The sequence below is a fragment of the Vulpes lagopus genome, chromosome 15 (genome assembly GCF_018345385.1).
Source record: "Vulpes lagopus strain Blue_001 chromosome 15, ASM1834538v1, whole genome shotgun sequence".
Classification (NCBI taxonomy): Eukaryota; Metazoa; Chordata; class Mammalia; order Carnivora; family Canidae; genus Vulpes; species Vulpes lagopus.
Genome location: NC_054838.1, coordinates 6,161,531 through 6,188,240, shown reverse-complemented (window position 1 = coordinate 6,188,240; position 26,710 = coordinate 6,161,531).

Genomic DNA, 26,710 nt, shown 5'->3' with positions numbered 1-26,710 from the left:
GTAATCTTGATAATCTGGAATCAGCAAAAAGATTTTGAGTGGTCCTAAATATGATTTCATAGTTGGACAGGACTCACTGATCATTTTTCAGTAATGTTTGTACACATTTATAAAAACACAACAAACCAGTGAGCGCATATGTTTATGCTGTGTCTAAAGTTAAAATGTGCCCTTAATGAATCATAAGGGATCAGAGAAGTCATATGTGCTTTCAAGAACACAATCAGCAAGAGTAGAACATTTACTCAGGAAAAAAAAAAAACAAACTCCACTTATAAAAATTACAGAGAATACACACTCTCCCTTCACATGAGATCTTTCATAGTGAATCTTTGTGAACTTTAATATGGGAACATAACATGTTCCTCCTTGTACTATGCGGAGATTTAAAATGGAATTCTCTGATTTCCTGTCTTGAAAAGCACATGTCATTTTAAGCAATTTTTATTACATGTGGCGTACAACCCGTATTGAGCCCTGCCTGGCTCTGCCCTGGCTGTCTCTGAAATTTGGGGAAGGCTGTGGGTATCCATGGAGGTGCCTCTTCCACATTCAGGAAGTCCACGGGCCCACAAACACAGAGGCTCTGAGAACAACTCCAAAGAGCAGGGAGGCGCAGGGAGTGGATGATTTCACATTTCACATGGTCAGGCCAGACTTGGAGTGGCGGAGGAGCAGGCTGAGAGCACAGTGCTCTACTGGATCCAGGTAAGGAAGGAAACAGAATATGTCTCTCATGGCAGCAAAGAAAATTCATTTTCTGACCTTCATGAGCTTTGAGTCTTCTTTAATTATAAAATGGGGATAATGTCTTCCACTTAGGTGCGTTATGACAATTTTTTTATAAATTTATTTTTTATTGGTGTCCAATTTGCCAACATATAGAATAACACCCAGTGCTCATCCCATCAACTGCCCCCCTCAGTGCCTGTCACCCAGTCACCCCCACCCCCCCGCCCACCTCCCCTTCCACCACCCCTAGTTCGTTTCCCAGAGTTAGGAGTCTCTCATGTTCTGTCTCCCTCCCTGACATTTCCCACTCATTTTTTCTCCTTTCCCCTTTATTCCCTTTCACTATTTTTTATATTCCCCAAATGAATGAGACCATATAATGTTTGTCCTTTTCCGATTGACTTACTTCACTCAGCATAATACCCTCCAGTTCCATCCACGTGGAAGCAAATGGTGGGTATTTGTCGTTTCTAATGGCTGAGGAATATTCCATTGTATACATTATGACAATTAAATGAGCTAGTATATGCCAAGTAAATAGTAAAGTGCTACACGTTAAGGATTACTAATAAAATACTTGACTATCACAAAGTGGATTATCGAGTGATAATTATCACCAGCCCTTCAATAGTTAACTTCTTTCTCTAGGATAAAATAAAGAAAACAACCTGAAGAAGCCAGACACCAATCCTTCCATTGCTTACGTTCCCAACTATAATTTGTCCTAAATGACACAATTAGTAAATGACTGGAACAAGAACTCGAATCTAGATCTATCAACCTCCATAGCCCAAGACTCTGCTCTTTCAAATTCTTACCTCTCTGCACATTGGTATTTTGTCAGAATGGAATTGGTGAAGAGTGTTTGCGAGGAGATTTAGCAGGCGTACAAGCCACTCACAGAGTCAGAGGAGCTCACAAGCCCAGTTCAGCAGACATCCCCTGCACTTCCCTGCAGCTTCAGGAGACATGGCTAGAAGCCTGTCCCAACCATCCCAGTCAGTGAAAATGTTTTGAGAAGAGAGGAGCTAAACCCACGGTTTGGTTTTCTTACCCACTTTGCACTCTCAAAGAGGGTACCAAATATAGCAGCTCAATAAATATGGTTTAAAAACCTTAATCTTGTCTAAATTGAGACCAATTTGTTCATTATGGGCATCAAACCTAATGAGGCAGTTAGAGGTGACTAATCCAGTGCAGAAGTTTCCCTTCATGCCTCCCACTGTGGTAAAGCCCACACTGATGTCCTATAAGAGGCTGTTTTTGACAGCAGGTGTGACACAGCGGAGGCACCTGCTGAACACACCTGTACCGGCTCAGCAGGATTTGTGTGTGATGTGTCTGTACAAAGGCTGTAATGCAGGGAGGAACAGAGTGACCCCTGGATGAGCCAGTGACATTCTAACCAAGGGAGAAAATGTCAATGGAGAAAAAAATGGTGACCAAAATATTGAAGGCAAGGGTCTTCCTCCCCCAATGATGTTGGGTCATTATGACTGTTGTGTTTATAACTCTAGACTTTTTCCTAGGAGAGAGTTGACAAGGCAATGAACATAAAAATCAGAAGGTCTCGCTCTCCTTGAGGCACAAGAGTGGAAGAGATAAGGGCACAGTGCATTCGTAAGAGGTGGTGTCATGATGCCTGAGAAAGAATATTTGAATTGAAGGAACTTGTGGTTCTGTTCATGCTTCAAGGTAAACACACGTTTTGCACTCCTAGGCCAGAGTACCCTCTCAGTAAAGGGAATAACATCAGTTCTGAGGGTGAGGTTAACAAGGCTTACAGAACAAAGTTGCCCAGAAACCGTGTGGAAGCAGTCAACCCACTTAACATTTACTACAGGTGTCGTTACATAAGTTCCATGGAAATTAAGTACGTTAGCACTGTTTGGTGGCAAGAATATTTGTCCTGTATTTCAGATATTCCCAAGAACGCTGAGAAAGGAAAATTTACTGCGGCTTGGTAATATTCCACAAAGCTAATTACCCCAGAGAGAATTTATGAAAGACTGCATAGATCTGTTTTTTTGCAAATGTGAGACTTCTGCTTGCAGTATTTCTTAAGCCTTTGTGCCTTCATATATGCTATTCCCTGGGGGTGGGGGTGGGGGTGTCACTTGCCCTGGGCTCTAGATTGTCTTGAAAATGCTTACTTATCTTTTATGACTCAGCTCAGTAGTCACTTTTACTGTGAAGCCTTTTATGACTGTCTTTGCAAAATGGGGCAAATGTGGCGCAATCATGGCTTAGTTGGTACTCCACTGCATTTATTATTTATATACCTAGTCCCCCTGATAGATGAGTAACCCCTTCCTCGTGTGAGGGAATGGCCTTTTTTAAATCTACAATTCCTAGAATAACTCCTGGAACTTAGATATCATGAATTGTCTGTGGAAAGAGAGGAGAGAGGGAGGGAGGGATCATAATTACCCAGCAAGTTAAGGGAAATGCATAGTGCTAGAATATAAAAACATTATGGGGAAGGAAGAAGAGATTAAGACATAGAGTCAGAGCACATGGGCTTAAATTCCAATTTTCCCACTCACTGTCTGACCTTGCGCAAAAGTTAACCCTCAGCCTTTTAATAAATTTACAAGGGTGTTAAGATTAAATGAAATAATATACGTGAAAGCACAGGACACGTGGTAGTTCCTCAAAGATTTAATTATGGAATATTGGTTGAACAAAGTATAGACTAATTAACCTTTTAAAATTCAGAACAAAATAAAGCATGCTTGGCAAAAACTCTGACTTTCGAATTTCTGTGTTGCAAGATAATTTTCTTGGAAACATCAATCTATCTTTGTACTGAAGCAATAGCAAGAGCAGATTTTCTCGTTGATAGAATGCCTCCCAAACAGCTAATGTTATACACTGACTTTTCCTGCCAGAATTAATTTTAAGAGGTGAGACATTTTTTAAGTCTCTTTAGTCCATGAAAGTATGGCGTCCTCATAAAGACCTCTAGGCTCATAAGAAAAGCAGGAGCCCATAGTTAAGCAATTAACCATAAAAATAGAAAACTGATCAGAAGCACAATGAACTGTACTGTCAGAACGCCTTTCTACACTGCAGAGACCCATTTCATTCCTGGCTGTCATGGGCATCATGAAGAGGGGCTCATTTTTGTCAAACTACTCTTACAGCATGTTTCCTAAAGACTCCTGCGGTCAATCCACTGTACTTACAAAAGGAGACAGCTTCCCCTTCCCCTTTTTTTCTGCACTGCCTCCAGCACCCATGCCAGGAAGATGCCAGCAGAAAAGGAGAGCAGGAAAAGGAGATACACATTTAATAGCATATTCTTATGTGGGACCTGCCACTTACTACCTCCCACCCTCACTCTCAGTTCCAATCTAGTTAACCTCTTCCTACTCCTTTATACCTTCACAGTTATGCTCAGCTTCTTGCTCTGCACACTTAACACTATTGTCTCTTCCTCTCTCTCTCTCTGATGTTCTCTATTCTCTTCATTCCTACCCATCCTTCAAGACCCTTCCCAAGCTTTACCGTGACGTGGAGCCTCTTCCAAGGACTATAGCCTGCATCTTGTACTCCCTCCCTAAAACTTTGTCCTGAATTTCCATTCGTATCCAACAATCAACAGAATAATCAAGCCAATCCTGTTCTTTTATCATTCTTACTATATCCTATTCTATATCCTTCCATAGCAAATCTGCTGCGGATTATCCTGTCCTTTATGCTGTTTGTGTACTCTAAGAAAAATTTCATTTCAGCACATGGGTAGGCTCTCAGAAAATGATTGATTTTTCACTGGGATTGGAGAATCTTCCATCACTCCCCTGTGAAGGATCAATAACTATCTTTGACCAGAGATAGACCTCACATGAATACAAATGTACTATATACCTACAGAAATTTGCCACAAGAAGAGCAAAGCATAGGTTATAGAATATCTATGTTCAAATCTACATTCTGTCATTTACTAGATTTGTAGGCTTGAAAAAATTACTATTAACTTTGGCTTTCCTGTCTTAAATGAGAAAATAATACCTCCCAAGAAGCCATTTCCATCACTGTGCAATGATGATAATAATAGTACCTTCCTCATAAATTTAATGGTGAGGATTTAATGAGAAAATAGAATAAAATGAAAGATTTCAGAGTTGTGTTGGGCACATAGTAGGTCTTCAATACTTTTGTTATTGTTATTATGGTTAATAGCTGTGTAATATGACTAAACCACCTAACATACTACTTGACACATGATAGATCCTCCCTGAATGGCAATTCCCCATCTTCTTCTGCTTTCTTCCTAAAAAATGTTCCCTTTCCTTCTAAAATTTGAGAACTCCAGCAGGTTTTCACAGTTAATTTCTGAGTGACTTACACTCAATATTTCCACATCATTTTCTCAGCAGGAAAATAGCATTATTGACCTTTCTTAATAAGCTGAAGGACTAATTCTACAATGCTGGGGAAAGATGGCATGCCAAATGAGGTCCATCCATTTGTTCTATAATGCTGATGGAGGAAGTAATACCAGACATCATTCCAATTGGAAACATAGCAGTGAATGAGACAAACAAACATCCCATAGGTATTAAGTTAGTGTTTTAGTAGGCCAAAAAAAAAAAATTATCAAATAATGAGGAGGAGACGAATTTCTGATATTGACAACAATAATGAGGAAGAGAAACAAGGCAATGTGACCTTGTGTGACTAGAGAGGATAGGGTAAACACAATATGGTGATCATGGAAGCCCTTTCTGGGAAGGTGACTTTGAACCTGAATGATGAGAGGGATATATACATGCAAGAACATAAGGAAATAGTGGCTCAGAAGGAGGGAACAAAACCTGGAGGCAGGAAAAATGTTGAGGTCAGCATCATTGGTATAATGATAAGGAAAAAGTCAAAGATGACAATGATTACACTTCATGGATATATAAGGTTTAGGTTTTCTTTTTTTTCCTCAAGCTTTGAATTCTGGCTATGAGCCTACTCCTAGGCAAGGGAAGATGTTAGTTCAAACCATGCATTTTGCAAGCTCACCATTCATGGCGTGATACCAAACAATTTCTATTAGAAAGATGAACATCAATCTCTTCTTTTTATAGTCAATCTTTCTCCTTTAGGACAGAATGCCTTCGTTTCCTTATTCAGCAAGATTCCCCATCCAAGACCTTATTTTCTGAATTATATCAATAATCATTTTTCTATGATGGCCCATTATATTTGGAATCTAATTCAGTGGTGTTTTTACAGCTGATTAAACTTTCCACTGTGCTGTATCTTAGCTATAATATGTCAACAGTTTTGTCTACATTAATAATCTCCAAAGCATAGCTGCCATAATTAAGCATCTGGTTTTGACAGAATTGTTACAGTACTGGTACTTAGAAGGAGAAAAAAGTAAGAAGTAAAAAAGCAATTTATTTTCCTAATGTTTTTGTGTGGAGTAGATGCTAAATACCTGTATATTTGATGCTCTGCAAATAAGTGGATTGGAATTGCCTGCTGTAATATTTTATGTTATCAGCACAAAGTAGCACTTATAAAATCATGATGCAATTAATTTCCCATCTGAAAAAAAATAAAGAGCCATGTTCAAAGCCAAGGTCTAACAGAAATTAGTGAAAACTGTAGCCATGTGACTTTTATTGACTCATTAGTACATGGATGAAAAATTCAGTTAAGTCAGAAGTTATGGATGACATACCATGGTAAGGTAGTGCATCAGATACTATAAGGGATTAAGAAAAAAAATTAACGATAGATTCTTCTTGCTCTGGGAGCCCAGAGTATAGGAAATGTAAGATATAAACCTGAAAGGCTATAAACTATTCAGCAGAAAGTGATTTCTTATAAGAAAGGTTAAAATAAAATAGTATGGTAGTTTAGAATCAAGACTGATTAGGTTTCATAGGAAACATGGCATTTTGAACAGAACATTTATTGAAAAACTTATTGGGCTCATCATGAACAACAAAAAAAGTATAGAGAATACAGGAGAATACAGCAGGAGCAGAATACAAAGAAGAATGGAGTACTTGGAGTAGTTTTGTAGGACTATGCTGAAAAACCCATTAGTAGAATAATGTGAAGTGAGTGTGGGAAGGAGGGCGGAATTTTTAAAGGAGGAACTGTTAGGTGAACAAAGAGGGAGATATGTCGCCAGCCTCTTGGTATGCAGTCCACAGACCTCCCCAAGTGGCATCATTATTCTGACAAATTTCCTTTCCTTCCTTCCTCCCTTCCTCCCTTCCTTCCTCCCTATTTCCTTTCTTATATTCATCCCTCTGATATAAACCTTTCTTTCCACCTAGGTGCTGGGGTTAAGTAAAATATGAGACAAGCATCATACTTGGTCATGGTGCCTCATTGTGCTCATTATCATTCAGATTCTAGTGAGAAATACAGAAGAAAACTTAATCTTAATGAAACCTATAGCATTATAGTTATGATAAGTGTTATGAAGGAAAGAAAAAAGGAAGAAATTAGTGTTACCTGCCTTAGAAAGGAGAGTAAAGTTTTTCTATGTGGCATTTAAGCTAAGACTTATCAAACATAGAAAACATGCTAGATTTTCAAAGAGGAGAAAGGGAAATTCCAAGAAGAGAAAATAATCTTTGCACAGTCCTTGAGCTACATAAGAATGTAGACTGTTCAGACCACTGGAAAAAAACAGGACAGGTGGAAAGAAGTGAACAGGGAAAGAGGAAGACGGGGCCAGATTATACAATACTTTAAATTGGGTCCTAAACACAATGGGAAATCAGTCACTGGTGCGTCAATACACTGACTGATCTGGGTGCTAAGAGAAGACTAGGCCAGTAGGAGTGAGGTAAAGACTGAAATTAGGGAGACCAGCTAAAAGACTCTAGTCCAAACAAGAGATAATAGTGTACTGTAGTATTTCTAGTGTATGAAATTCAGCAAGGTGGCAAAGCTGATTGAGAGAAATGGAAAGATTTGAGATATTTGGGAAATAAAGTCAACAGATGATGATGGGCTGACCTGGGGAGAGAAGATAAAGGAAGCTCAACCAGTTTTGCTAGGTTGTCCATTTGTCATCTTAGCTCAAAGCTATGCAATTTCAATTAATTATATGCTTTGGTTGAATTATAAGAGTTTGTCAGACTTTTTATGTTTGTGGTTACATATATGATGTGAAAATAGTATTAATAAATTTATTATGCTAATTATGAAAAAAGAACACCTATAAAGCAATTTTCAATAGAGTTACTTCATGCTTAAATATTATTTCAGGAGGGATTGGTGCCAAATACTCTAAATAGTTATATCAATTCTTACAATGGATTTGTTATGGAGACATAGCTTTTGTCATGACTTAGTCTAGAGAAATTGGTACATTCAACAGATTCTCGTAAAATATCAGAATGTCCAAGATATAGCATGAGAGATAATTTTAGATTGCACAATGGAAATAGCTGTTTTTATAAGCAAAATGGGTAGGCTGGGTAAACAAAATTAGAAGCCAGAGAGTGGACTTATCTAAAGCCATTAAACTCTGAGGACATGAGAAAATGAAGAAAAGATTAGACTTGCACTAGTTAAGAATTAGAAGTGTCCCATCTGGTTATTAATAGAAATCCTGAAAGCAATTGTGAAAAGAGACACATCAGTAAAATGAAACTGACTGTTGAAAATCACAGCCAGATTATAAATGCAGCTTATATACACTGGCCAGTATTGTAGACTTTGTATTTTTATTGGAACCATAAAATTGAAACACAAATAATCATGGTGACCATTTCTTAAAATTCAAATTTTTGAGTTTGAAAATTTCCAATAATTTTAAACATCCATGCTTTATAAAGTTATGAATTCCTTTTGGTTTTACATATTTTTATATCTATGACCTCAAATAAAATGTGTGCCTCAAACACATATCTATGAGAAATCTAATAAAAGAGAATTTTTTTCCTCAGATTTCCAAATGAGAAGATGTAGTACAGAAATACTGAGCATGCCTGGGGCACCTGGGTGGCTCAGTCAGTTAAGTGTCTGATTCTTGATTTCCACTCAGGTCATGATCTCATGGTCCTGGGATCAAGCTCATCACCTCAGGCTCTGCACTCAGCAGAGAGTCTGCTTGAGGATTCTCTTTCCCTCTCCCTCTGCCCCTGTTTCCACTCTCTCTATATAATAAATAAGTAAACTTTTTTTTTTTTAATAAAGAAGTCTTAAGAAATAGACCATGTTGAATTATACCAAGCTAAAATTAATATTATATTTATGACCAAAGCTAAAATTAATAATTTGAATAATACCAAGCTAAAATTAATATTATATTTATGACCAAAATAAATATTAATCAATATTGGGGAAAGCATCGGTCATAATGCACTCATAAAATCATATTAACCAGGCATTATTTGTACAAACTAGATAAACATGGAACTTAATTTAAAAGCATAGACTTGATGAGCAGTGAATCCAAGTAATTTGGGAATAGCTTGTTAAAATCCACAACTAGTGAATACTGAAGCTTGCCATAACTTGAATTTTACTTGTAACATATTTTTAAGATACACACTTTCTGAAAGTGTAAACCCCAAACCATTGATATCATGCAAGGACAAGTAAAATTTGATCTTATTTTCAGATTCAGACATGCTCCACACAATGGGCTAACTCTTTGTGCTTTGTTGTTCATCCACTGAGGTAGACAGAGTCAGGTATAACTCTTCAATTATTTTTCTTTGCCTAGAAACCCTGAGTAGATGACATTTGCATCCCTTTTGATGGCAATCAAGCAACCAACTTGTTGAGGGTCACCACACAGACCCCTTTGTCACCTTCCTACCATGTACAGGTGCATAAAGACACCAGATTTGAGTCGCTACTTTTGCATCTCCATTCACACATTTATAAGATCAGTCCTGTGACCCAGCATTCAGAGCGAAATATTTATCAATGCCACTAACAATGCAATATTAATAAAATAAAGGAGAATAATCATTGCACAAAGAGAATGATCAACCTTTTGCTCTGGCCTCAGCTATGCCCTCAGTTTCTTTGCTCAATGCCCTCGGTTTCTTCTTAGAAAATATCACTATGAGCATCTATCAAATAAGTGATTTTATTTCTAAACCTTGTAATCACAAGCACTCTGTTCTCGAGGATGGGGCACCTGAGGGCTGCCTATAAAAGCAATTATCCTGAGAACTTAGAAGTTTTTGTATTTCCATCCAGGCTCCAGAAACTCCCTTCTTATCAGCTCCAGATAATTCTAACCATCATTTCTCAAAGCCTGAGGGGAGGTGCACAGCATAATCTCAAACAATGGTCTTTAGAAAGCAAGCAAACAAACAAAAAGGGTTCTAGAATTCCATAAGATTAAAGCATGATCCCTATTTGTAAATGACATGAAACTGTACATAGAAAACCCAAAAGACTCTACCCCAAGATTGCTAGGACTCATACAGCAATTCAGCAATGTGGCAGGGTACAAAATCAATGCCCAGAAATGAGTGGCATTTCTGTCCACTAACAATGACAAACAAAAAAGAGAAATTAAGGAACAAATCCCATTTACAATTGCACCCAAAAGCATAAGATACCTAGGAATAAACCTAACCAAAGAGGTAAAGGACCTATACTATAAAAACTACAGAACACTTCTGAAAGAAATTGAGGAAATCACAAAGATATAAAAACATTCCATGATCATGGATTGGAGGAATAAATATAGTGAAAATGTCTATGCTACCCAGGGCAATATACATGTTCAATGCAATCCCATCAAAATATCATAGACTTTCTTCACATGGTTGGAACAAATAATCTTAAAATTTATATGGAATCAGAAAAGACCCGAAATAGCCAGGGGGATATTGAAAAAGAAAACCAGAGCCAGGGGCATGACAATGCCAGATTTCAAGCTATACTACAAAGCTGTGATCAAGACAGTGTGGTACTGGCACAAAGACAGACACATAGATCAATGGAACAGAATAGAGAACCCAGAAATGGCCCCTCAACTCCATGGTCAACTAATATTCGATAAAGGAGGAAAGACTATCCACTGGAAAAAGGACAGTCTCTTCAATAAATGGTGCTGGGAAAATTGGACAGCCACGTGCAGAAGAATGAAGCTGGACTATTCTCTTACACCAGACACAAAGATAAACTCAAATGGTTGAAAGATCTAAATGTGAGACAAGAATCCATCAAAATCCTAGAGGAGAACACAGGCAACACCCTTTTTGAACTTGGCCACAGCAACTCCTTGCAAGATACATCCATGAAGGCAAGGGAAACAAAAGCAAAATGAACTACTGGGACTTCATCAAGATAAGAAGCTTTTGCACAGCAAAAGAAACTGTCAACAAAACTAAAAGACAACCTACACAGATAGGAGAAGATATTGGCAAATGGCATATCAGATAAAGGGCTAGTATCCAAGATCCATAAAGAACTTATTAAACTCAACAACCAAGAAACAAGCAATCCAATCATGAAATGGGCAAAAGACATGAATAGAAATTTCTCCAAGGGAGACCTACACATGGCCAGCAAGCTCATGAGAAAATGCTCTGTATCACTTGTCATCAGGGAAACACAAATCAAAACCACACTGAGATCCCACTTCACACCAGTGAGAATGGGGAAAATAAACAAGGCAGGAAACCACAAATGTTGGAGAGGGTGTGGAGAAAGGGGAACCCTCTTGCACTGTTGGTGGGAATGTGAACTGCTGCAGCCACTCTGGAAAACTGTGTGGAGGTTCCTCAAAGAGTTAAAAATAGACCTGCCCTATAACCCAGCAATTGCCCTGCTGGGGATTTACCCCAAAGATACAGATGCAGTAAAATGCCGGGACACCTGCCCTCAATGTTTCTAGCAGCAATGTCCACAATAGCCAGACTGTGGAAGGAGCCTCGGTGTCCATCGACAGATGATGGATAAAGAAGATGTGGTCTATGTATACAATGGAATATTCCTCAGCCATCAGAAATGACGAATACCCACCATTTGCTTCAACATGGATGGAACTGGAGGGTCTTATGCTGAGTGAAATAAATCAATTGGAGAAGGACAAACATTATATGGTTTCACTCATACATAAAATATAAGAAATAGTGAAAGGGATTATAAGGGAAAGGAGAGGAAAACTGAGTGGGGAAAATTAGAGAGGGAGACAAACCATGAGCGGATCCCAACTCTGGGAAATGAACAAAGGGTTGCAGAAGGGGAGGTGGGTGGGGGGATGGGATAACTGGGTGACGAGCACTGAGGAGGGCACTTGATGTTATACTATATGAGCACTGGGTGTTATACTGTGTTGGCAAATTTAATTTAAATTAAAAAAAACTGTAAACAAAGTTACATATTATAGTTCCCACCTCCCACTTTGGAAATCCTTAATGCATTTCTGCCTACTGGAATTAATTGAAATTCTACAATAGAAAAACCTTGAACTTTAAATACCCCATATTTTCCAAAATCATTCAACTAAGAAATCTCTTTATTTTGAAGAATACACACTAATATCCTTCTAGATCTAGATTTCTAGAAAATATGCTTTAGAAAGTGTTGTTATGTCTATTATTATTTATGTTTTATCTAATTAATTTTTAAATCACTATGGTATACATGAAGGCTGCTCACCAATACCTATTCTCAAGTCAGATCCACATGGGGATTTTACTTCCCCTTCCCTTTTAATTTCGGCATGGCCATATGACTGCTAATATTTGTGAAATGTGATCAGTACTGTGTCATTTTCAGGCAGAAGCATTTAATTCCTGGTGTGAGTCTATCCAGAGTGCTCCCAACCATGCAATGAAGAAGTCATTATCATTCCTATACTGTGAATGACAAAACTAATTTTCAGAGAAGGCTAGGACAGGATTCTAATTTGTGTATTGCAAATCCCATGCTTTTGCTACCCCACCTTGCTGCCTGAAGTTGATACTCATGTTATACTAAGATGCACCCATCATCTTCCAAAATGAAATGTTATTCCTTAATGAATTTATTTTGGCATCCATCATTCATGTGAAAATCCTTGACATTACGCCACCTAAAGTTATGGTTTTATTAGTATAAGCGGCATAAGTTTAAAGCAGTATTACTTATTTTTCCACAAAAACTAGATATCTACGCATGTCTTCTTTTGAGTTAATACAAATATGATGAAATCTAGTATTCTGAATATTATTAAAGTAGCTCAAACCATGCTAATTACTAGGGTAGAGGACATCAAGATGTCTTCTTTCTCTTTGACAGCATTAGATGAAGAGTCAGGAGATTTGGATTCCTGTTCTTTTTTCCTCCAGTTTTCTTTACATGTTTGGGAAAGTCATTAAATTTTTTAAGTTGTAATATCTTCATTTTGAAGATAAAGATAGTAATATATGCTTTGCAAGGCTCAAAGGTTATTTTTTACTTATACATTCATGAAAATTAAATGAGATTACATAAATTTAAAAAAAAAACAATAAAAACTACCATTTTATACCAAAAAGGACACTGGAAATGCTCAGTATTGTTTGTATGCTCTTCCAACCACTTAGTTCCTTTATGTTATTTTCATGCAAAAACACTTATCATAATCATTTCCTTCTCTTCTTTATAATGACCAAAAAAACTTAAAATTGCCCATCATTTCCAATAACACTGCCAATATCCCAGACTCTGAACACTAGATAAACTACTCCACTGCTTATCTCTCATGCCTGAATCCCAGTAACCAAACACAGCTGGCGAAGTCCACACCCCAAACTCAACATTTCTCTTACATTCTCCCCAAACATTTTAAACATTACCAATTCTCCCAAAACTCTGCTATCCCCACTGAAACCATCCAACCATGCAGATAACTGCCTTTTCATGATCCAGAGTAAATTTTTTCAGTGTAAGTGGAGGGTGCCTACCTATTAAACACCAGGCATTGTTCTAGGTACTGGGAATATAGTGATTCAATAGACATATAATATACCTGGTTTTTTAGTCTTAGGAATTAAAGCAAAAGACAGAGAACAAATATATGAACAGATTTCAAATAGATAAATATATGAATGGTTAGATTAAATAATAGAAGAATAGATAGAGATTGACCAATATGAAAAGTTCAGATGGTGATGTTATAAAGACAGTAAAACAAAGTAATAAGATAGTGACAAGGATATCTTACACACAGTGATCAATAAAAGCCCTTCTGAGGGGAAGTCACTTGAGCAATGAGACAGAGAATACTTAGCCCAATATCCGTTCTCTCCTCTTAGGAACAGAGCTCCAATTTTTAGTGGGTATGTGGCCACCAAGGAAAAGTAACACATCTCCTATACTCTCCTACAGCTAGGTGTCACTATATGACCAAGTTGCAGCCAGTGAGAGATAAGATGTGCCCTGTGTGACTATTGCAAGTTCTTTAAAGGGTGGGGATGAGCCCTTCTTTTCAGCTTCCTCCATCCTATTCTAGATTTTGTTGTAATTGCAATGGAAAGATGTTGGTGAGTGGGCGGGGGGGGGGGGGGGGGTGGCGGAGGGAAGTCTGATAATCTGCCCAGATTTGCACTTGAAAAAAACCACTAATTGCTCTCTGGAGAATGGACTGTGGGGAACAGTTTGGAAGCAGGGTAACTGGTTAGGATGCTATTACAATCATTCAAGGACAGGATGATGGTAAGTAGAACAGATGCAGAGGAGATGGTAAAAGTGGTCATATTTTGAATATCTTTTTGAAGAGAAGCCAACAAGATGTGGAGAGTAGTAAATGAGAAAGAGATGCATTAAGGGTAACTTCTGAATTGCTGGCTGGGCCAACTGGGTGAATTGTGGTGCCATTTCCTGAAACAATAAAGACTGGGAACAAAGCTGGTCTGAAGAAAGGACCAAAATTCTGCTTTGATGTGCATGTTAAGCGTGGTGTGTCTATTAGACATCCAAACGGTGATGTTGAAAAGATATTTGAACATATGAATCTGGAGAGTAAAATGAGGCCAGAAATATAAACCTTAATTTATATTAAGGGGGTCCTTAATATACAAGTGGTATTTAGGCTATCAGTCTAGATGAAATCGATTAAAGAAAGAGTACACATTGAGAGGGGCCGCAGGTTTTAGACCATGTAGCAGAGCGTGGTCTTGTAGAGTCCAAGCAGAGCGAAGGAAGCTAACAGAGAAACCTGAGGATACCATCAGGTATAGGAAGGAAACCAGAAGGAAGCTGAATCATGGGGTTAGGGAAGAAAGGCTATCAAATGTTGCTAGGAGGTTAAATAGAAGGAAAAAGATCATTCACCATGGGTTTGGCAAGATGGAGTTCAGAACCTCGGTAAAAGCTATTCCAGTGAAGCCATGGGAGCAAAAACCTTCTTGGAGTGGAGAACTGGGGTGGAGGGGGGTGTTTGTCCGGAGGAAGGGATAGGTCTTTTGTGAAGAAGGGCAAGGAAATTCCACAGTAGAAAGAGAGACATAGATTATAAAGGGAGAATTGTCTTTTGTTTGTTTGGTTTTTGGGGGAATGATTTTTGTATTTTTTAAGATGGGGGATATCTTTTAAAATGTTGCCTCTAGGCCAATTGGAGTAATCCATCCAATGATGCAGTGAAGGCAGCTTAGAATATGATAAAGAGGGGACACCTGGGTGGCTCAGTGGTTGAGTGTCTGCCTTTGGCTCAGGGCGTGATCCTGGAGTCCCGGGATGGAGTCCCACATCCGGCTCCCTGCACGGAGCCTGCTTCTCCCTCTGCCTGTGTCTCTGCCTCTCTCTCTCTGTGTGTGTCTCTCGTGAATAAACAAATTAAAATCTTTAAAAAAAGAATATTTTAGGGGGAGAGGGAGACACGTAAGGTCAAGTTGGCCTTAAATCCATGAGGGCAGGCAGGATCATCTCTATCATTGCTAACTATTGAATTCTTAGTGACTAGAATAGTACCCAAGACATAGTGGGTGCTTAATAATTATTTGTTAATGGAACACCTAGGTGGCTCAGTGGTTGAGCATCTGCCTTTGGCTCAAGGCATGATCCTGAGGTCCTGGGATCAAGTCCCACATCGGGGTCCCTGCAGGGAGTGTGCTTCTCCCTCTGCCTGTGTCTCTGCCTCTCTCTGTGTGTGTCTCTCATTAATAAATAAATAAGATCCTTAAAAAATTATTTGTTAAACAGATGAGTGAATTGATGAATGTTATGTTCAGATTTAGCATACTCTATCCCAAAAATCTTTAAGGTCATCGCATTCCCTATTTAAAATACTTTGAAGGTAAAATAAATAAATAAATAAAATAAAATGCTTTGAAGGTGCCAACAATCTCTTAATAAAAAAAAGAGGGGGCGCCTGGGTGGCTCAGTCAGTTGAGCATCCAACTCTTGATTTTGGCTCAGGTCAAGATCTTGGGATCCTGGAATCGAGCCCCGTGTTGGGCTTCATGTTTAGCAAGGAGTCTGCTTGGAGATTCTTTCCCTTTGCCCCTCCCCCTGCTCCCATGCTCTCTCTCTCTCTCTCAAATAGATAAGCTAAAAAAATGTAAAAAAAAAAAAATCCTTGAAATTGGCACAAGACCACATCATGGCTGGCCTCAGCTGCTTCTCTAGTCTCAGTTGTCTGACACCTGCTTGCATCTGACACCTACACCGCAGTGAACAGCTAGTTCTACAAGTACAGCACATTGTTTCCTGCCTTGGTGCCTTCACCACATGTGTTCTCCATACTTGTAAAAACTTCCCCTTATCAACATCCTGTGTTATGCTACCTCCTAATTATCCTTTAAAATTATCCTCCTTTCTGAACTAGAGTTTCTCAGTGCCTCTGAAGCAAACTGTATAAACCTCTAATAAATAATTTTCATGTTAAATTGAATTTGTTTATTAACTTGTTTGAATCATTAACATTAAGCTATAAAGTAAATGCACTTTTTATCTCTGAATAACCAGAACCTAGCTCAGGACATTTAATTAGTGGTATTAAATGAATAAATGATATCTATGGTATCCTGATGACGGCCATGTTTCTTAATCAACCAAAAATGTTTCCTCCCTAAACATCTTCCACAAATGGAAATGTCTATATTGAAATCCTCCTTGATTTTCTCATTGCTCTCTGATTAAAAATTCAGATACTTAATGGAACCCTCCAATCTTAAAAACACTTGCAATGTGAGTAAGGTTATATAAAACAGCATAGCATCATTATGCGTTAGTGTAGCAATCGCAAATATTAGGGTTTCCACTTGCCTTACTCTTATCTTTTGGCAAATATCCTTAGTTAATCACATCTGTCTTACTGAGACTGGATGTGGCCTCACGAGCTTTTTGTAACATAGGTTTTTTTAGGCAGTCAGTATCAGAGTTAGCATAAGAAATTTTATTATTTATCCATTAATTTGTACAGTGGGTTGGTTAGATCAGAGTAGTGCCCTTAATAAATGAAACAAAGTTAAAGTTAACTTTGATGATGGAGGGAGATTCATACACTAAGGAAGATTGAGAATACGGAGTGTACTCTCGGAAAAGAGCGGGTACCCTCATGGCACTAGGCAGCTTCCCAAAGGAAGCTGCTTGGTTAGAAGAGGGGAGAGAAACCTGTAACGAATTTGGAGTTTTTTTTCAAATGGTTTAGTATGGTTTAGTAATTTCTTATAAAGACAATGAATTTTCTCCAGCCCATCATCAATTCCATGTATGTTAATGGAACTCTTACTTATATGGTGGCCTATAGAGTAGCTCATGTGCAAAAGAACAGAGTGATTGTGAAGGATCTAAAATCTGGTGTTCAGAAATATAGGTAAAAATTTATCTGAACAAGGTAATGCCATAGCAGAACTCATATTTTGATGCCAGGCAGCACTATTGCATTCTAAAGGTTGTGAAATTCTTGAAGGCAAGAGCCTCAGTTTAGAAATCTCTCAGTTGCTTGGCATGTCAGTCTGACACATGATTGGCACCTAATAATATACACTGATTCTAGGACTTCCTAGAACAATATAGTTTCTCAATCTCCACCGTGACTCCTCCTGACAACTTAGGGAATATTTGTCCCATGAACTCTCTTAAAAGAAACAAACTAGAGAACATGCTTCAGACAAACAAGAACAATTGGATCAACTGTGTAAGGTCCAGGAGTGAGCTTTCAAATAAGAGTAAGCAGAGGTGATAAGAGTGGTAAAATAGTTTGTAAGTGTCATGTATTCTGACAATAAGACGTCATTAATAACAATGTAAGAAGATGAAAGTGCAAAGTAGTATGTTTGCTGACTGTCTCATTGGTATTGAAGACAAACGAAATAGCACACAGGTAAGCATATGTAAGAGTGCAAGGATGACTTTAACATAGTATGATGTTCTTAAAATTGAGTAATGGAAGAGAGGAAGGGGAAGAGAGCAGAAAATCTTCCTTATTATTTGTTGTAGGTACCTGACAGATATTTTCTAAAAAAGATGGTACTAAAGATAGTATATAATGAAAGGTATTGATCTAATAGAAATCACTAGAACAAAAGGATAAACTGTCTTGAAAAACAAAATAATACCAACAAAAGCCTTTTTGAAAATGACAATGTAGTGAAATGTTTAGTGTGTGCATGTATATTAATAAATATATATCATAAAGCCATATGACAGAATTTAGAATTTCCAGTGTACCATTAAATAAATGTACTTTGTTATGAGGGAAAAAAGATGTTTAGACTAGCTAAGAAATCTATATTCAACCGTTACTGAATATAAGAGACACACCCGGGATCCCTGGGTGGCGCAGTGGTTTGGCGCCTGCCTTTGGCCCAGGGCGCGATCCTGGAGACCCGGGATCAAATCCCACATTGGGCTCCCGGTGCATGGAGCCTGCTTCTCCCTCTGCCTGTGTCTCTGCCTCTCTCTCTCTCTCCCTGTGTGACTATCATAAATAAATAAAAATTAAAAAATAAAAAATAAAAAATAAATGAAACACACCCAATGCAAAGTGATCCACAAAAGTTAAAGAGATATGCAAAAAGACACCAAGCTGATGCAAATGAAAAGAAAAAAAAAGTTATAATTTTAATATGAGATAATAATGGTATCAGAACTTAACCCAACAATGATACTTTATAATCTAAAGGTTATGACCAAAAATAAAGGTAAAATAATTACTTATGTGCTAAGCAGCAAATTTGAATTAGACATATTATACATTTTAATTATTATTTTCACCAAAATCCATATTTCCTAGCTCTCACAACAAGAAAGGTTTAAAACTAAAGTTCAGGACAATGAAATCATCTCATGCCCACATTGTGAAGCCTCGTACTCCAGGGATAATGGTGGATTTCAGATTTGGTGAAGCATATAGATGTTAAGTCTGGGATATCTGTTGTGCCAGCAAGCAAGGAAATGATCAAAAACTTAAGGGTTCTATCAAAGGATACAGTGTCCAACAAGAAGGGACTAAAGATGCAAAGAGACATGATTTAGGCATCAGAAAAGATAATTGGACTCAAAATCACTGTGCATATAAAAATCCACAAGTTCAGATGAAATATGAGAGAAAGAGAGAAAGACCCTCACACTTCTCCCAGTTAATTTGTTATAATAGAAGTAACAGGCCTCACATGCCTTCCCTAAAAAGTTAACAATTATGCTTTTCCTAAGAATTGCACTTTAGGCTACCCAAATCACTTCATTATATATGAAAGAATGCTTTTCTTTGTTTAAAAAAAAAAAATTGCAACCTCTAATGCAATCATTGGTTCTCGCAGGAGCCATGACATGAAATGGTGTTGGAGAAAAGAACAGAAGGATGAGGCTATCACAACCCAAACACATGGGTAAATCAGCATCACTGGAAGGGAGATGGTCCAATATCTTGTGTCTCTTGATGTGATGAATATAAGACATATGACGCTACCTATGAAATAATCTTACCGAAATGGTTGAACCTGATTCCAATTGAGGGTCAGTCTCTAGAGCTTACTTTCCGCTTACAAGGAGTAATGAGAGAAGAAGCAATGAGACACAGCCAAGTGTCGGACATTCTTCAGACCAACTGACCTGGATTTTGTTTTCTTGCTTGTTTGTTTTTAAACAAATCAATGGCATGAAAAAAACAAATAAAATAAAAAGGAGACCTACTATTCCAGCATTAAAGAAGCTCAGACTCCTATCAGTCATATTTCATGGTGGACTGGAGTTGGACTGTATTTTAAACAACCCATCAATAAGGAAACAAGAAAGAAAGTTTGATTATTGGCAAGTTCTAAAGGGTACCAAGGAGAAACATTAACTTTGTTAGTGTGATAATAGCACTATGCTTGTGTAAGAAAATACCCATGGTTAGGAGTCTCTCATGTTCCTAACTCTGGGAAACGAACAAGGGATGGTAGAAAGGTAAGGGGATGGGGGGTGGGGGTGACTGGGTGATGGGCACTGAGGGGGGCACTTGATGGGATGAGCACTGGGTGTTATTCTGTATGTTGGCAAATTGAACACCAATAAAAAAAATACCCATGGGTTTTAGAGATACATATTGAAGTCTGTAGGTTGAAATTACTTAATGTCTGGGATCCATTCTAAAACTCTCCAAGAAGAAAAGAGAATGGAAAGAGACAGATGAATCAAATGTGACAAAACCTTGATGAATTGGTGGGTTTGGGAAATACATTGGTGGGCTTCTCATACTCTTAGCTCTATTTTGTGAATATCTGAAAAACATTTTTGAATAATTCTTACAAAATGAAAGGACCCCACCCAAAGGAAGAAGTGCTCATTTGTTTAATAAAATATGAGAATAAGAAAAGAGGTAAAACTTATCTGGAAACATAAAGATCCAATTAGGAACATAAAACGGTGGCTAATTTGTTTTCAAAAATAAAACAGGTACATAGCACATCAAGCCGTTTTTTATGAACCTTACTCAAATTGTATTGCACCTGCTAACCTTTGTAAATGGGACTTTTCTTTAAATGTGCCCTGAGGCAATTTATATTTATTATCATGTTTGTGGCTAAAACCAAGGAAACCAAACTCCAGTGGGGGAAAAAAAATTGCATTTCCTTTCTACCTGAGCCTAACATAAGAGATATTGGTAGCTTTTCTCTTCCTTGCATTTTTCCTTTTGTAATAAAGCATTTAAGTTTATTTGTTAGCAAGGCCTGGTCTGCGTTCAAGAAAGCTCTTTGGAGATTTGGGCATTTAATGCTAGCAAATGGAATCATGGACGGTGAAGCTGATCTTGCATTTGGCTTGTACGAAAGGCTGAGCCAAAAATCCCATGGCATTCTAGAGAAGTCTGGCTGTGTAGTGTGTCTGTCTATTCACAATCAAAAATAAATCGCAGGATTAGCTTCCCTAACAACAAGCAATAGGGTGGTGAGTTTCAAAGAAATGGGAAAGACCACCTATGCACCTGAATGCCAGTCATCTCTGCAGTCCTGTTACAACCCTCTAGGATGAGCATGGCCCTAGGTGAAATTGCAGTCAGGGCAACTTGTCTTGAGTGTGCACTAATATTCTTGGTTCCCGTCTTTCCACCTTGATGTAGCCCTTTTTTGGCCAAACTTACGCTTTCTTGGACCTTTTGGTCTATGGCAATGGTAAAGTGATAAGCATATCCATTACAAGGTGCTCATAACTTCATCACCAAACATTTCCAGGACTTTTGACATTTGAAAAGCACCAATACGTGATCCAAAAAGGATGGCAAGCTATTCCAGGAATCTCAGCAACTAGCACGTAATAGAAGTCGCACAACGGAAAATGGGCAACCCCACCCAGTGATGGTAATAGTTCATAGTGATTGAGTATAGACTATGTGCCAGCTCTTTACACCCACAGTTCATTTAATCCTCACAACTATCCTGTGAAGTAGGTGACATTATTATCATTGAATTATGGGAAACTGAGGCACAGAGAAGCAAAACAACATGCATGGATCACACAGCATGTCAGTGACAGAGCAATGTTAGGACTCAGTCTGACACCAAACTAGGGGTTGATAGAAGCCAGGCAATGGACTAGGCACTTTGCATTATATACAGACATTTGCCTGTGCCTCTATGACTTCTTTGCCTCTATGACTTCTTGTTGGTTTGTTCATTTGTCTATTATTTAGTGACTCAACTGAATTAATTCAGTAAAGCCTCTGATGTCCGTGTTCAGAAATGTTTTCCTTGTTTGTACTCCTTAGACTGGCTTTCTGGGTTTGCTCCTGGGTCGGCATAAGCTGCATATTGGCCAAGGTTAAGCTGAAGCCCTATTGGCCAGTTAAATATTTGCTCATTACCTTTGGATACGGATGCAGCTTGGAGATCACTTTCACAATTTAGAACATTTACAATTTTGGGGTGCATGGGTGGCTCAATCAGCTAAGCATCCGCCTCTCTGTATCAGCTCAGGTCTTGCTCTCAGGGTTGTGAGTTCCACAGGGTGCTCCACACTGAGTATGGCACCTATTGAGAAAAAAAATTACAATTTTGCCCCATATTCAACCAGGGACGAGAAGCTCAAAAGTTTTCTCTCCAGTCACTCCTAAGAGGACTCAGCCTGGGTCTTCCAGATACTAGGCTTGAGGGTGGCTATTTTTAAGCCTGGCTTCCCAGGCATTGCCCTGGTTCAGAGTATCATAATGTTCAGCCAGTGTTTGGTCAGATATTGGGTTTAGCTCCTTGAGCCAGAAAGTCTTCCCCCCTTTGCTGATGGTTCTGTGTGTTGCTGAGGGAATTTTCCAGTCTTCCCGCCTTCCACTCTGACTGTTCCTGAGTGGAAGCAGCCTCATTCATGCAGGTACTCTCTCAGACTCTCAGCGATGAGTGTGATCTCCAGGAGGCTCTTCTTGGCTGTTTGCCTCTTAAACTTTTGGCTGGTCTTCTATTTTTCACATGCTGTAGAGGATCATGAAGCTACCAGCTGCTTCTTAATTGCTTGGCAACAGAATCTGCATTGTTTTCAATAATGTCTTTAGGCATGACCCCCCCCCCTCCCCACCCACCATGCTTTGTCCCAAATAATGTCAGTCTCTCAGAGCTGGGAGCTCACCGCTGGGAGAAGCAGGCTGCTGCTTTACCAGTGCCGGAACATGACAGTCCCTGATCTTCTGTGTTTGCCCTTTGCAGCATGAAACATTCTGGCTGGATATTCCCCCAGGAGAGGAAGTTCTATAAATCAAGGTTAAAGATAAGGAAGGGATTAAAGTCAATAGTCTTAAAAATCTTTAATGATGCTCCCCAATGTAAGTTTATGGAAGAAGTTGTACAGGCTGAGTTAGCTTAACACAAACAAAATGCCTTAGATAATCCAGAGCAGGGGATGCACGCAAATTGTGAGATTTTCTCTCCTGCCTGCAGGTAAATTGGACCCATTGTCTATCTAACAGGTATGACAGATACTGTGATTTTTCAATCAAGGTATCATATTTTAAGAGAAAATGTAGTTTAGTGGAATGGACACATTCAAACCAAAGCCAGCAGACCCAACTTCTAAAATCCCTTTACTGGGCAGCCCGGGTGGCTCAGCAGTTTAGTGCCACCTTCAGCCCAGGGTGTGATCCTGGAGGCCCGGGATCAAGTCCCACATCGGGCTCCCTGCATGGAGCCTGCTTCTCCCTCTGCCTGTGTCTCTGCCTCTCTCTCTCTCTCTGTGTGTGTGTCTCTCATGAATAAATAAATAAAATCTTTAAAATAAAATAAAATCACTTTGTTAGGTCTTTCAAAACCTGCATGGGTGACAAGAATCACATAACTTAGGGTGACCATTAGGGTTGTTTGGTTTATTTGCTTCCTTGCTTGTTTGAATCATAGTGCCCTTCGGGTTGCTGTGCATAGACTAAAAGAAGAGACAGTAAACCCATGTCCTGTCATGTGGCACAGCAAAAGAGGACTGAAGGGTAAGCCAAATGCCTGACACTGGAGAGAAATGCAGATTGGCTTCCCCCCAGCAGGTCTGACAGACTCTTATAGGACACATTCTGTAAGAAGTCTCCAGTGCTCTCCAGCTGGCAGTAGCAGGCTAGCTTCATTGGATCTCAGGGTCTGGTGCTGAGGCAGCACCCTTTGGACGAACCTAGCAGCCAAAGGCATAGCTGCAGAGTCTGTGGGAGCCATTATTAGTGGTAGTAGGTGGCCTAGCAGATAATGTTGGTAGATGTTTCCATTCCAATCTCCTTTGGAAGGTTTGGAAAGTAGATATTTTTTTATCAATGCTGTCTTTTCTTTCCTAGGAAGAAAAAGAAAAAAAAAAACCTCCCAGCAGATGTGGAAAATTTACAAATAAACTAGGGAGCACCTCAACATAAAAAGAGAGACCCTGAGTTCTCAAAGGGAGAGTATTAACAGAAGGGAAAAATAAATAAATAAAAGCCAGTCATTGTCTCCATTTCTTTTATTTTTTAAGATTTATTTATTTATTCAAGGGGGGGGCACAAGCAGGATGAGGGGTAGAGAGAGGGAGAGAGAATTCTCAAGCAGACTCTCCACTGAATGTGGAGCCCAACGTGGGGCTCAATATCATGACGCTGTGGTCACGACCTGAGCCAAAATCAAGAGTCAAACACTTAACTGATTGAACCACCCAGGTGCCCCTCATTGTCTCCATTTTCACTGCTCAAATGAAATCATTGAGAGGCTAAATATACAATTGGACAATGACCAGACTATATATGAAAACAAAACTCTCACCCATAACCTGCAGCAATCAGCCCAAGAAGCCAACACACTATTTACAGTGACCCGTTCAGGAAGTCAGGCTGTCATCTCTAGCAACTGGTTCAAGGAGCCAGGGACAACACTCCCTGTAAAAATCAACCCCAAATGACCAGAAATTGGTTACTAACTTACAGCTTCCCAATTTTTTGTCCCCAGGTCCAACTTAAGACCAACTGGAGAAAGCCAAATATGCACCCCTTAACCAATCACCTAGGATGCCCTGCTTCTTCTTAGCCTGCTTACAGCTTCCCCCCCCCAACAGCCTCCTTCAGGGCACATCTAAACCTTTTCTTTTTGCTGCTATACAGCTTTCTCAGTCTTCCACCTATGTTAGAGTCTCTGGCAAACACAGGTGATGGTGCCGAACTCCTTGTTAGAGCAAGCTCTAAGTAACTTGCTTATTCTAATTTGGATGGTCTTCATTTACATCACGTCATGGACTCAAATGCTTTATAAACTCAGAAACAATATTAACAAATGTTATCATGGTTATCATCGTGGTTCTTCTCAAATTAAGAAACACAGACCTAGAAAGGAACTTTAGAAATGTCTCAGTCTTTTAAAAAAAAGAAAGAAAGAAAGAAAGAAAGAAAGAAAGAAAGAAAGAAAGAAAGAAAGAAAGAAAGAAAGAAAGAAATTTCTCAGTCTTGATCATTTGTTCAAATGAAAACCTGATGGGTTTTGCAAAGCCCAAGCCATCTGTCCTTTCCTTGCCCTTTAATTCAGGCCTTAACATGCCACCCCCAAAATTGCTGATCTAGACTAACTTCCTCATTATTCAAATGAGAAAAATGAGATTCAAAGAGAAGTAACTTTCCCAGAGTCACAGAGCCAGTCAGTAGTCAGAACCCTTCTTGTCTTCCAATTCCTTATCAAAGTTAATCTCCTGTACACACCATGTTAATCCATCCCGATATTGAGCAATCTGTGCTTCTTGCCATGTTAACAGCTGCAGAAGTTCACAAACCTTCTGGTTTGAAATCAAATGGAAAGAGGAAGGAATGGAACAAAAGGATGACATTGTGAAAATTTAAAAAATGCACCCACTCATTTTCTGTCAGATTTTTAAAAAAATATTTATTCATGAGAGACACAGAGAGAGAGAGAGAGAGGCAGAGACATAGGCAGAGGGAGTAGCAGGCTCCTCACAGGGAGCCTGATGTTGGACTCCATCCCCGAACCAGAATCACACCTTGAGCCAAAGGCAGACACTCAACTGCTGAGCCACCCAGGCATCCCTCCGTCAGATTTTTAAAAACAATATTAGAGTCAGTAGGTGGAGCTTATCTGTTTCCTTCTTTTCAATAAAAAGTAATGAGCAACTAACCTTTCCTGCAATTAAAAAGAAGAAAATAAACAGAAAAGACAAATAACGGGAAGGGAGAGAAAATCTGTAGAGAAAGCTTGTCAAGAAGTAGCCTTGCCTGGGTGATGGTGGGTATGTTGACGTGTTGACGTGTTGATGTGCATAGTACTTGAGGGGCTAAGAGAGAGGAAAAAATGCTGAATGACCCTGAACAGCAGTGCACATTAAGTAGTGTTGATGGGTTCGAGCATAAATTGACTGAGGAAAAGTGGTTGCAACAGACAGCTCATGCAGAGGCTCTGAATGGATTTCTAATTGGATTAAAGGGATATGACTAGGCAACCCACATTATGTTGGTCATTACGCTCCTTATCACAGTCCATATTTCCCCAGAGGGAAGAAAGAGTCAGGTGGAAAATAGAAAAACGCAAGTCAAAGCAGAATCTTCTTGTGTTGGATATGGCTGTGGCTCCCTCTGTGCCACTTTGTGTAGATTTAAGACACAATTACAATTTTGATGAGAGAGTCATTTCATTGGACTATAGAGTTCATATTTTATGTTTATCCTTTAAATGATGTATCTTTTCTAAATGATGGGTTATGAATGGGAACCAGACGCATTCACTCCATGCCAGGCTGAGTTTTCTAAGGCAATTACCCATTATTGTTGGGATGCTTCATAGTTAATAACTCTCAAAGAGTAGCCTATAATTGAGTCTCTGGATGGCAGTAATTCACATACATCTTTTCAGAGAGATTTATAGGGTTTTTTCCCATTCTCATTTTAATAAACCTGTAAGGCTTAATCCATTTTCCCCCCCTACTCCTTCAGTAAGACATGTATCGTTTCATTTTATAAATTCTTTTTCATACAGATTTTTCCTGGTCCCAGTGTTAGGGGAACTCACAGAATCCTATAAGGGCAGAGCTAGAAAAAAAGTCATTCTAAAAATCATCTACTTTGATCTCTCATTTCATTTCATAAGAGAATTCATATCTGAAGATATTAAGTGACTAGACTAAGGCCAAAGAAATAGTTTGTGTCATTGCATAAACTAAACTTCAA